Below are 13,608 nucleotides of genomic sequence, written 5' to 3'. Positions count from 1 at the left end.
TTTATTGGAGACAAAGAGACTTGGGTTCTGGGTGACCAAATCATCCCAGTTTGCCTGAGACGTTCCTGGGTTTTAGCACTGAAAGTCCCGTGTCCCGGGAAACCCCTCAATCCCAGCCATATCAGGATGGTTGGTCATTCTCTTGGGACAATGTTTCTCAGCACTTTTATGTGAAGTTAGTAGGTAGATTGGCTAGCTGGCTTTTTTTTTTTTTTTTGCCGTACGCGGGCCTCTCACCGCCGTGACCTCTCCCGTTGCGGAGCACAGGCTCCAGACGTGCAGGCTCAGCGGCCATGGCTCACGGGCCCAGCCGCTCCACGGCATGTGGGATCTTCCCGGACCAGGGCACGAACCTGTGTCCCCTGCATCGGCAGGCGGACTCTCAACCACTGCGCCACCAGGGAAGCCCTAGTGGCTTTTTATAAGGTGAAAATATGATGTAGATGGGTCATGGACTACCTGGCCAGGTGGGCTACTTTAGCTCAAAGCCTTGCCTGGTAGATTTCCGAGACTGTGATCCCTACAAACATTCCTCCTCCGTAGACATCGCCAGTCCCTTGCAGTTTTTGACTCTGCTGCTGCCTTCCTGCTCAAACATTTGCTTGTCAATATCTCTGGTAATTTTAAGGTCTATAACATTGCTTCTCAAAGTGTGGTCCCTGGACTTGCAGCATCAGCCTCACTTGGGAACTTGTCAGAGGTGTACATTCTCGGACTCCACTCCACATCTACTGAATCAAAAACTCTGGGAGGAGGACCTAGACATTTACATTTTAACAAGCCCTCCAAGGGGGTTCTTAGGCACCTTCAAGTTTAAGAACCTCTGGTCTAGGAGAAAGGAGAAGTAGCCTGGCTTCACAAAATGATTAGGGCCTTCTCATCTATGGGTTGTTGAATGCAAAACAAACTAGACTTTGGCCAGAGAAAACTAAAGGAGGTCAAGTACACTCTTAGGTAGTACAAGTTTCCAGAGGATGAGGAAGGAAAAGCCTTACTATGAACTTCCCACTACCCCACACACGGGAGACTCAAAGCTGTGAACCAGAGCTGAATTTGCCCCCATCTGGAAGCTCTGTTCACATTTGGTTCAATCACTTATTCAAAAAATGTTTTTGAGCACTTCCCGATTTTGTAAGCTCTTGGAGCTTATACTCCAGTGAAGTGGACGGAAAGCAGACAGCCAAGCACAAAAGGTAAGGATTGCTTATGGTAAATTCAATGAAGGCAATAAACACGTAGCTCTGACAGAGAATTACTAGATATTAAAGGTATAATATTTGTGTCACTTGAGTTCATATTTGCAAAACATGGCTATTTATTACTGATGTTACAGGATTTGGGTTAATAAATTAAATACAACTTACCCGTTTTATAGTCGGCAACACTTATCATAATGAAACCTAATGAATCTGATATAATATCAATACAATATATCTCTTGGAAACTTTTTTAAAAAAGAATTACCAGGGTCACTCCCTGTAAACGATTGATCAAGGAAGACCTCCCTGAGTAGGTGATATTTAAGCTAAAACCTGAAAAGATAAGGAAGTCAGATAAGCAAAGTAGCTGGGACAACTTTTCCCAATTGAAGGAACAGCATATAGAGATCCCGCTTTGGGAAAGAGTCTGCTGTGTTCCTATGACCCCAAAGGAGAGCAATGAAAGAGGAAGCATGATCAATGGGGGGGGAAGGGTGTCGAGATTGGAGAGGCAGGTAAGATCCTCTAAGGCAGTGAGGACGTGCTACCTTGCATCACTCGTTGGCCTTCCTTAATTTACAGAAAAGGCAGCCCTCAAGTGCACCCCGTCCCCATTCCTCACTGGCCAGTAAGGTCACCCCAGTCATATCTCTGCAGCTTCCCTCTCAGCCCCTCTTGTGATCTTTATGATATCACGTGTCTCCTGAGTTGCCTGCTTCTATCGTTTTACTGACCCTAACGACAATTACAGAGGTGAAAATGAAAGCAAATTCCTACTTTCCTTTAGTTGAGTTTGTGGATATTTTTAAAGCCCTAATAATCTAAGATCTCCTGGTCTCTCGCCATCTAAGGTTTACATAAGATCTTCCCCCCCCCCCCTTATCTGCATCCTTCTGGAAATGTTTATAGAATCCTCAGGGAAGGCAGTGAAATGAAGCTGGAACAGGCCCATCCTTGAGGGAAATAGGACCCATCTGGATGCCGAGGCACTTTTGCCCCTGCAACGTTAGTGGTGGTGATGGAGGTGGGGAACGGGGCGTGAAGAAGATATGGAAAGATGAGTCCATTCCAGTCCTCACAGGCTTCAGCATCCAGTCGCAGGCTGAGCTAAACAAAACACCTAAGGAAATGTTTCTGCGGCTTATCCAGAGAATGATGCCTCTGTCCCCTCTCTTCCCAGCCAGAAAACCCCATAGGACAATTTTGTGTGCGGGGAGCGCTGTTTCGGTCACAGCCGGCTTCCAAGTGCAGCAAGAGAAAGAGACCCTTGGCCGCAGGTGAGCGGTCCCGCATCCCTCCTCCTGCACGCTGGTGCCAGGTGAGCAGGGCCCCTCTCTCCACAGAGGTACCGCCCGAACCAGCCTCGCCCACGTGCACACAGAGGTGCCTGGAAAAGTCCTGCACCAGCAGAGAGGTAAAGCCCAGGCCCCTTGCCAAACCAGCAGGCCCGGGCAGCTGTGGTCAGGCGTGGCCCCTCCTCTACCCTAATTCAAACAAACCTCCCCTGGAAACCCGGGCAGTTCTGTTTGCAAAGGGCAGGCTGCAGCCTCCGCAGCTGCCCAGGCCTCTCAGAACCGTCAAGAGCCAGGTTGCCGTAGTTTGGAGCACAGCTCTGCTAATAAATCTCCATCCCCAAGCCCTTGGCTGCCTCCACTGGGAACTGAAGCCCAGCCTTTCCGAGCGCCCCCTGGCAGCCCTGCTGCATTGCCAAGCCTTGACTCCAGGGCCCTGGCAGGCGGCCTTTCTGGATTTGCCTTTTTTCTTCACCTTTCTCCCTCCTCCACCCCCTCATCTCACCTCTACTTGAGCATTCACATTTCTATTTCCAGCCAACTGATTTTAGAACCTATGGGAGTTCAAAGAAACCTTTAGAGGGTTTTGCAATCCACCGGTGCTCCTCTCCCCTTGAACTTGGACATGCTGAGGAGGTGGGAGAACACTGGTCCCAGAGCTTGGCACCCAGGGTTCTCAGTTCTGCCTCTAGCTCTGTGACCTTGGGAAAGCCATGCACATCTGGCGTTTTCCAGGTGTAATGACCTATATATACTACCAAAAGTAAAATGGATGGCTAGTGGGAAGCAGCCGCATAGCACAGGGAGATCAGCTCGGGGCTTTGTGACCACCTAGAGGGGTGGGATAGGGAGGGTGGGAGGGAGACGCAAGAGGGAGGAGATATGGGGATATATGTAAATGTATAGCTGATGCACTTTGTCATAAAGCAGAAACTAACACACCATTGTAAAGCAATTATACTCCAATAAAGATGTTAAAAAAATAAAAAATCAACAACAATAATAAAAAAAGTAGTGAACATTTGAGTTAAATGAATTTTGAGCCCCAAACTCTAACATCCTAGCTGCTGGAGTAGCTCTTTTCGGTTGTCTGAACCTGTGCTGCACTAGGCAGTGGGGATAAAGCTTTGCAGACGCCTGCCCTGTGCAGGGAGGCCGGGAGCGCATCTTCGGGCTTGATCCTACTGTGGAGCTGGCTCAAGTCCAATCGCTGGCAGCAGAATTGCTCTTTGTCCCATAGCCCTTCACTAATAGCTCTTTACATAGAAACTGACATGCTGACTTGTCTATCTCCCACTAACTCTTATGGGAAGGATACATGCATGCATTCATTCATATAATCAACGTGTTTTATATTAAATGCCCACTATGCGCCTTGCTAGGTGCCAGGAGACAATGATATGCATAACAGATGTGGTCCTTGCCTTCAGGGAGCTTACAGTCTAGAGAGAGAGACATAGGTAAAGCCAAGAAGCACACAAATCTGTCATGACAATCACGGCGGGAGCTATAAAGTGAAGTTTAGAGAGCTGTGAGTGTGTGAGAGGCTCCGAGAAGCCACCCCTGAGCATCGCGACTGATGGAAACTGAAATCCCAGGGTGAGTCGGAGGAGTAAAGAAGAGCAGAGGCTGGGCGTCCCTGGTGGCGCAGTGGTTGAGAGTTCGCCTGCCGATGCAGGGGACGCGGGTTCGTGCCCCGGTCCGGGAAGATCCCACATGCCGCGGAGCGGCTGGGCCCGTGAGCCGTGGCCGCTGAGCCTGTGCGTCCGGAGCCTGTGCTCCGCAACGGGAGAGGCCACAACAGTGAGAGGCCCGTGTACCGCAAAAAAAAAAAAAAAAAAGAAGAAGAAGGGCAGAGGGAAGAGCGTGTCGAGCAGAAGGGCCAGCAGGTGCAAAGATTCAAAGGCAGAGGGAAATCTGGCTGCAGCAAAAATGAGGGACAAGGGGAAGCATCTCACTCACCTTTGCATCAGGACCCCCAACTCATACCTGACTCTTACTGTGCAAGCTCAAAAAATGTTTGTTGAATGCATGAATGAGTGAATGACTTGTATAAACTCCCCTTTCTGACAGACGTCAAGCTGCCTATTTTGTACAGACTAAAAGATAAATGCATCAGTTCTTCCTTATTGCTATTGTGCTTCACCATAGTGGAAGTAAGTTTCCTAGAGTCTGAACGACAGATTATGCCCACAAGTTCCAGTGTGGAGATGGGTACTACTTGTTTAAATGTGATAATTTAGGTTAAATATATACAGATTAAAATACTGTTGGAAGGTTGGAGAATCGCCAGATATAACAAATAAAAATATTCCATGAGCCACTGTGGAAAACGGTACGGCAGGTCCTCAAAATGTTAAACACAGGATTACCATGTGATCCAGCAATTCCACATCCAGGAACATAGACTCAAAAGAATTGAAAGCAGGCAATCAAATAGATACTTGCTCACCCACGTTCATAGCAGCATTATTCACAGTAGCCAAAAGGTAGAAACAATCCAAATGTCTATCAACAGATGAATGGAAAGACAAAAAGTGGTACGTACATACAATGGGATATTATTCAGCCTTAAAAAGGAATGACATTCGGATACATGTTACAACATAGATGAGCTTTGAAAATATTATGCTAAGGTGAACTAAGCCAAACATAAAAGGAACACTAATATGAGCTACCAAGAGTAGGCAAATTCAAAGAGAAAGTAAATTAGAGTTTATCAAGGGCTGGGGCAGGGGGGTGTTATTATTTAATGGGTACAGAATTTGGCACATTGAATAAGATCTTGAAGTGGATGGTGGTGGTGATGTTTGCACAGCATGTGCACAAACTTTACTGAATCGTACTTGGGGTTGAAATAGTCAATTTTTATTATATAAATTTACCACAATTTTTTAAAAGCACTTTTCCTTCAAAGAAAAAAACCCATGTAATACTTGGGACATGCCTAAACTGAAAATGTATTTATTGTTTATCCAAAATTTGAAATGTAGTTGGGCATCCTGTATTTTCTCTGGCAACCCTAATTGAGAAGCTTCCTGTTCACCATGGGCTTCCTAGAACATTTCCAGGATTCAGGAACCATCCTTTCAAAAGCAAAAATCAGTGCTTGTGGTCTGATAAGAATGAGAGTACAAGCCAGGTGCAGAAAATCAGGGGGGTGCCTGCCCTAATTATAGACTCAGCCCTAGACACAGGCCATGAAGCGACTCTCTCAGCCCTCACTCACTCCATCAGTGAAGAGGTGAAGATTAGAAATCTTGGTTGGGTTTCCCATCTGTTGTTTAATCACCGTGATCCACAAATGCAGTAAAAGCTGGTTATAAACCCCTTCTTACGATTGACCACGTGGCTAGAATTACAGTTGCAGATGGCGATGCTCACATGATAGCCTTGTCCCCCACCATCGATGCATCTTCACACCAGAGTTGGTAAGAACCCATGGGGTGCCCAGATGCCTAATTGTACAATCATTTGCACCCATGCCTTCTCAATGAAAGAAACAGCTCATCGTGCAGCAAGAAACAACAGGTGTAAAAGGCAAAGGCCACTTTGGAACCATTTGGACCAAAGAACATGGCTCAGCGTAACAAGAGCACCCACAGACTTGGCACGCCTGCGCTCATCTGCCTGCGAGATGGGCCTGAAATCAGACCACAGCGCGGAGTCTACAGCTGCTGTTCCAGGTGGTCCCACCCACTCCTCTCAACTGAGACTAAAGGCAGCTGGGGAGGGCACGGCATGAAGAGATGGGTCGTGTCCAAGTCATTTTTACTAGGTGCTGACAAGTCACCGCGAGCGTCTGGAAATGGCGTAGCACGGCAGAAACACACAGGTCACGATGCACTGGTGAATGATTACTAGAGGAGAAATTCATTACAGGCTGCTCTCAGCTCCCAACACATAAGGAAGTGTTACATTAACAAGATGGAAGGTCCCTGCAGTCCCCTCCCCAACACAGCCCCCCACCACCACCACCTGCCACCCCACTATTTCAGTTTGTGTTGCATGGAGGGAGGGGAGCCCAAAGGCAGGGGGGAGTTAATTCAGCTACACTCATCAAAAAGGGGGTCACGGTGGCAGCCGAAGCCAACTGAAGCAGATTCGAGCTGCATGCCCCAAGAGATTCTTTCCTTACCGCCTGCACCAGCTATGACCACTGCAGTCTGGCAACGATCTATGACATTAAAACAGAATGTCTTTTTTTTTTTTTTTAGCTGTTCATGTCACTTGCTTTCCATCCTGGATGTGTGTGTTTCCCCATCCATGTACCTGGCCTTGTCTCTGTTGGCCCCGAGGTTGCCTGGTATTTCTAACCTTTCCTGGTGAATGATTATCAGAGGAGAAATTCCTTAGAGACTGCTCTCAGCTAGACACAGGCAGATGTAAACACAGACAGATGTAGAACGTAGTGGGTACCAGCCTAGAACCCGCACTGGAGACTGCGGAAGACTAGGATGAAAAGACATGCTGGCTTTGGAGCCTCTCTCGATCAACACGATTTGGGGTGATGGGCACAAGAAGTCTCCCTTTTGTGGCAGCCAAGAGGACATTATAGATGGAGTGGCCTTCGAGTCCTTGGTAGTCAGTGTCACAGGCCGTCATTGTCTCGTTCCTCTTTCTAATCTCTTCTCCAATTGCCACTTCCCACGTTAAAGAATCACAGGGCACAAACGGAAGGTTAGCAGAGAGTCAAAAGCATGCAGACAGAGGGGTCAGTAGTTCTTCTTTAATGAGATTTCTGCTCCTTCAAAATGCCATTCACATGCAGAGGGGCCAGCCAGCTGAACCTGCTTTTTTTTTTTTTTTTTTTTTGCGGCACGCGGGCCTCTCACTGTTGTGGCCTCTCCCGTTGTGGAGCACAGGCTCCAGACACGCAGGCTCAGCGGCCATGGCTCACGGGCCCAGCCGCTCCGCGGCATGTGGGATCTTCCCGGACCGGGGCACAAACCCGTGTCCCCTGCATCGGCAGGCGGACTCTCAACCACTGCGCCACCAGAGAAGCCCCGAATCTGCTTTTAAAGTCAAATGCAGAGCCAGGCCCGGAACAGTCTCCACCGGTGCCCTCCCCAGGAGGCCAGAAAACTCAGCACCTTGGCCTCGCCCCCGTGCCAAGCCCCTCACCACTCAGAGGCCCTGCCCGGTTCCTGTTGCAAATGTTAACCTAATGCGGGAGAGGAGCCCCAGCACGCCCGCCCGCCAATACGATGTTAAATATTACACCTCCCTGCCTGGGCCTGGGCTGAAAGCCGCCATTTCGTTATGCAGCTTCCTCTGGGTTAAGGAAAAAAGAGCACGCCTCTCCCAGATGTGCCCCACGGAGACCTGCCCTCAGTCTCCCCAGCGCTCGGCAAACCTTCTAAACTGTTCAATTTGTCTAAGCCCCATCCATCTTTAATGTCAGAGTCAACATTTTCTCCTCTCCTCGTTTTTCAAAGCAGCCAAAAAAGAAAATGTCACTGCATTTGGGGCCCATTCAAAAGTCAGGCTTAGATGGATGTTCCGCTTCATTCTCCCTGTGTCTTTATCTCCCGTGGAGTCTTTAGGGGCTGCATCTCGACCCTCCCTCCATTCCTGTGTTCATTTGGTGTCTTGATGTCTCCCCTCTCTCATACGCTCACTTGCCTTCTTCTAAAGCATCAGCGTTAGAACTCACAAAACTCTCTGTGACTGCAGCCCCTGCTAAGAGGACATCATGTTGATTTGGGCGGGCGGGGGGGGGGAAGGGAGCTTGCTAGGTGAGGCTGTCACCACCCCTATCAACATCCTGCCAGGGATTTGGAGGTGGATTCCCCAAATGTGTGCAAAACACATGGACTCATCCCGAGCTGTGACAGTTTGGTTGGGAACGGTGTATGCGCCTCCTCTCCCTGTGTGCCTTAGAAAGACTCTTTAAGCCATGAAGGGCAGGCGGCGGCTCTGATGAACATGCCAGTCGGAATGCATCTCTGACAGCCCCTGGCTCACCCAGGAGTGGGGAGCTGATGCACTGATTGATACCTGGGGGCGGGGCTGTCAGCTGGGAGGACACAGGAAGGAGATAAGGGACTCAGTCAGTGTCAGACCGTCCTGACACACGTCGCTGTAAATCACTTTGGGGAAACATTCTAACCTGCCAAGAGCAGAGAAGGGCGAGTAGGTAATAAAGAAACAGCGTGAGAAGCAGCTGTGTGGGCTGCCGGCTCTGGGATGGACCCTGGCCTTGGCTCTAGATGGAAATGTACAAAACTCGTAGAACTCCATCCAGCCATCCTCAGCCCAAGCGGAGGCACAGCACTTAGTTCATTGCAGTGGGTTAAAATAGAATGCGGGCTGAGTTTCAGAGTATATAAGTTATGCCTCAGTAACACTGCTATAAATATAGATATTCCAACCAGTAGCCCAGGATGACTGCAGTAAAAATCCTCCGTCCCCACCCCTGCCCCCTGCCGCCACCCACCGCCTGCAGGAAGGCAGTAGAGACCACTGTTGACTGTTCTCACCCTGCCTTTGCCCAGATACCTGGAGTGAGAAGTAGCCCATGGTGAGCTGTGAGGAAAACAGGCCTTAAAGGTGCAGCGTTTTGATGAGAAAAGATTCCTCCAATTCCAGAAAGCCCCAAGACTGCACTTCAGCATCCCCCAACCATGTTGCAGATGTGATTAGCACTGGCCAAACCCATTTTAGAGATTGTCTTTCAACATGTTTTAACTAGACATTTAAAAATAATAACCTTATTATTTTGTCCAGGGGACAGAGTTGAAAATAATGAACGGATTAGTGATTAATGAATTGCTGGCAGGTGTGGGGAGCAACAATCTACGGCTTCTTAGCATTTTCTCCCTTTCTCTCTTAAGATCATTCCTTCTTATTTTAATTAATTTTTACCACCGCAGCACTTCTCTTATCAAATTTTCAAATAAACTAGGCAAATAGAGTGTACTGAGACCAAAGTACTCAGTATGACGTTTAATTGGAATTGCAGCCTTGCTTTCTCCCGGTGGAATCTCAGGGCACCTGGAAGCTTTCCCTGGCAGTGGAATTGGACTCCAAAAGTGCATTGTTAGCATCTAGTTCATCTTCCTTTCAGGTGCCAAGGGCATGGCTTGATTGAAGCAAGGAGCCGTAAGACGTTGGGTGTTTGTGGTACTCTGGTGAGGAACAGAAGCGGGAATTTAACAAGGCTGTGGACCTTCTCCCACCCGCCTGCCTCACCATTCACTTCTATGCGTCTACGCTGCATGAGTACACACCAGTGGGTGCACCATCCAGCTGCTGGAAGGGTCAAGGTCCAGTGGCAACCACGTGCTTCTGTTTGCAGCATCTCTCTGGGCTCTGCAGGAGGGCTCCCATCATTTATCACTCACACGGGAACAACTAGGTCTGATGCAATGATGCTGAACCCAAGCCATAGGCAGAGGACGGGTGACAGGCAGGACCTGTGCTTGTGTACAAGGACCCCAGCACTAGACTCTCAAGGAATGTGGGCTTCATATGAAGCTCTGTTCTTTCCAAAGGGACAGCTGCTCAGAAAGTCTACGGTGAAGTACACTTCCTACTCTGTAGGGCTGTTTCCTGAAAGAGTGAACGGGCATCTCTAACTACCAGAGGGGATTTTGGGGATGTAGGTCTGTAATGGAGACTGAGCTATTGGCTGCTTCAAAATAAGTTATGAGTTTCAGGACATTACTCTGGTGCCTTCTCACCATTGGGAGATTCCTGAGGACCAAGGGCCTAGGCTGTCTTCTCAAAAGCAGGCAAATTGTTGAGCCATAACCATAGATTTATCCAGAAATGATGATTAGGAGGAATAGAGAAGGAATGGAAGGGGAGTTTTAAAAGTGGGTCTCTGGGATTTCTCTGTTGGTGCAGTGATTAAGAATCTACCTGCCAATGCAGGGGACACGGGTTCGAGCCTTGGTCCGGGAAGATCCCACATGCTGTGGAGCAACTAAGTCCATGCGCCACAACTACTGAGCCCGTGTGCCACAACTACTGAAGCCTTCATACCTACAGCCCGTGCTCCACAACAAGAGAAGCCACCGCAACGAGAAGGCCGTGCCCCACGACAGAGTAACCCCCCCTCGCCCCAACTAGAGGAAGCCCAAGTTCAGCAATGAAGACCCAACTGGGCCAAAAAAAAAAAAAAAGTGGGTCTCTGGTGGCCACTGTGTCCTTCAGCCCAAAGTATTTGTCTCCAGATAGAGGCAAAGATAGAAGTAGTTTGCTTTGACTGATGGAGCCCAGATGATGCCTTGTCATCAAGCATTTCAGTAACTGGGAGTTGAAAGGTAAAGTAGGGAGGGGGTCACAGGGAAGGAGCCATGGGGGGTGGGGACACTGCTGGCCGGGAAGCTGGTAAACAAATGAGAGGTGCTTCTGAGGGCTTCTAAACCATGCAGGCGGAGTGAGGGACCCAGACAGAGGGAAGATTCTCTGGTACTTCTCTCTACAAATCTTTTTCTCTCTCCCAAGTTTGGAAGCATCGAAGAACTGGAAAATTGGGATTGGGATCCCTAAGGGGTTTTCTAAAGTAGCCATGTATATAGTTTTTTAAATCCTCACAGACAGACCACTGGGCAACAATAAGAAAAAGGAGGTGGAGGAAGAGGAAAATTCTTTATATATAAATGTGAAAAGATCTTTAAGATCTTAGGAGTTCCCTGGCAGTTCAGTGGTTAGGACTCTGCACTTTCACTGCCGAGGGCCCGGGTTCAATCCCTGGTAAGGGAACTAAGATCCTGCAAGCCAGGGAAAAAAAGAAAAAAAAAAAAAGATCTATAGTTAAGCAAAAAAGCAAAGTGAAGAACCATGTCTAGCACGTGGGACAGGCTCTATAAGTTGCAGGGTCCAGTGAAAAATGAAATTGAGGGGGTTCAAAATTTAAGAATTTCAACAGCGCAAGAGCAGACATTAGCCAACCGCAGGGCCCTCCTGCCCCTGGGGCCCTCTGTGACGGCGGCACATTCACTCTCCACACCCATGAAGCCAGTCGTGCTGGGATGCTACCATGCAGTAAACCTGAAATGTTGCATAACAAATAAATAATGAGGTTTACTTATGGAGGTGGTGAGAACTAGCAGGAATGAAGAAGGAGGAAGGAGAATTTCCACTCTATGCCTATTTATACTTTTTAACGTGTGAGCCGAGTTACCAAGTCAAAAAATGAGGGCTTCCCTGGTGGCACAGTGGTTGAGAGTCCGCCTGCCGATGCAGGGGACACGGGTTCGTGCCCCGGTCCGGGAGGATCCCACATGCCGCAGAGCGGCTGGGCCCGTGAGCCATGGCCGCTGAGCCCGCGCGTCCAGAGCCTGTGCTTTGCAATGGGAGAGGCCACAACAGTGAGAAGCCTGCGTACGGCAAAAAAAATAATAAAAAATAAAAATAAAATTTAAAAAAATGAAATAATTTATAAAAGTCCTCAGGGCTGTGAAGAACCGCACGCAGACTCTAAGCAATACATGGGTTCCCATTCACATTTCTCAGTGATTCCATGTTGCTACGTGGAGGTCCTGGGGATGGGAAGAAGCTCAGAGAACAGAGGCATCTGACTGAAGCCACAACTGTCCTCTTTCTCACCATTCACGCACTTGCCACTGGACTTAGATTTCTAAGAAGCCAAATAAAGTGAAACATGTTATCTCCCTCTGTGATCTGTGAGGCTCTCTTCAGCCTCCTGAATGTCACTAGGCCTCAGGCCCAAGAGCCAGTGGCTACTTTCACAGCTGCCTTATAGGGTAATAAGTGCTATTCTTTTGAGCAGAGGGACTCCAGATCTCTTTAAATGCATGGGTTGCATGAATGTATCAGTAATAATGGTAGTAATCAGTAATAACAACATGTTCCAAGTTTAAAAAGACACCTTATGTAAAATAGATAGCTAGTGGGAAGCAGCCGCAGAGCACAGGGAGATCAGCTCGGTGCTTTGTGACCACCTAGAGGGGTGGGGTAGGGAGGGTGGGAGGGAGATGCAAGAGGGAGGGATATGAGGATATAGGTATACATATAGCTGATTCACTTTGTTATACAGCAGAAACTAAACACAACATTGTAAAGCAATTATACTCCAATAAAGATGTTAAAAAAAAAAAAAAGACACCTTCATGTGTCTCCAGAATGGTGCAACCCGGAGAAATGGAAGCAGAATGTGAAATACTCCCGAATTACAGATAATCATAATAGTTTGCGCGTATTGGGTATCTACAATGTACTGAAGGAATTATTCATTTAATCCTCATGATTCCCCTCAAGGCAGGTCCTACTATTTTTCTCATTCTATAGATAAGGAAACTGAAGTCCGAAGAGGAAAAGTAATTTGCCCAATATTACCCTGTGAAGAAAGGATGGAGCAGGACTGGAACAACGACATTCCGGCCCCAAAGCCCACACTCTTAATCATTAACCACATAGGAGGAAGCCCCAATTTTAATGTAAATGATCTACATAATATTGAAATAAAATGTAATAATTCTTCTCAGCTGTTTCACCAACAGAATCTTCCTCTGTCCAGAACACAATAGAGCCAATTTGGAAGTAAGGGCTACCTACTTTCATTTGTATAGATGTGGCTATGAATTCTTTTGTGCCATCAAGTCAAATGAACACTAGGTTCACCATTGTTTAAGGCCCACAGTAGTGCTCGGTATGGACTGCATCCCTTTTTTCTTGGAAACATTTCTTAAATTTTGACAACTTGACAGCTCTTGGGAACAACTCTCTCAAGACTTTCCACAAGCTCTCCAAGTGATGTAAGAGGTTGAGGTAGTTAAGAGGAGTGATGAGGAATTACTTCCAAGAGTACCAATAAATCAATAACCCAGAGTCACAGAAGGTCAAGACCAGAGGCAGATGTGGGCATTCCTTAACTGAGAAAAGAAGACTCCAGGACTCAATTCAAATTGGCTGGAGAAGTAGTATGAAAGTCAGACCAAACCCCAACATTCCCTTGGGAACTTTTCCCCTTCTGAATTGCCTAGGACACCAGGAACCAAGTGTCTCTGTGAGAGAAGTGTATCGATATATACATGTGTACCTTCTATCTTGTTTTGCATTTATCTTCCACTAAATCATGGTGATTACTTTGATGGAAAAGCCAATTTCAGACATATATTTCTTTCCCAGAACCTAAAACACTACAA

General features: G+C 47.7%; 1 pseudogene; it reads left to right on the top strand.

Moving 5' to 3' along the window:
* Positions 1–450: 450 nt before the first annotated feature.
* LOC114896552 overlaps positions 451–13,608 on the top strand; it is a 36,182-nt pseudogene continuing 23,024 nt past the window's right edge.

This window comes from Monodon monoceros, unplaced genomic scaffold (genome assembly GCF_005190385.1).
Source record: "Monodon monoceros isolate NGI ecotype Baffin Bay Population unplaced genomic scaffold, NGI_Narwhal_1 Super_Scaffold_16, whole genome shotgun sequence".
Classification (NCBI taxonomy): domain Eukaryota; kingdom Metazoa; phylum Chordata; class Mammalia; order Artiodactyla; family Monodontidae; genus Monodon; species Monodon monoceros.
This window is presented reverse-complemented; position numbering and strand designations above follow the sequence as displayed.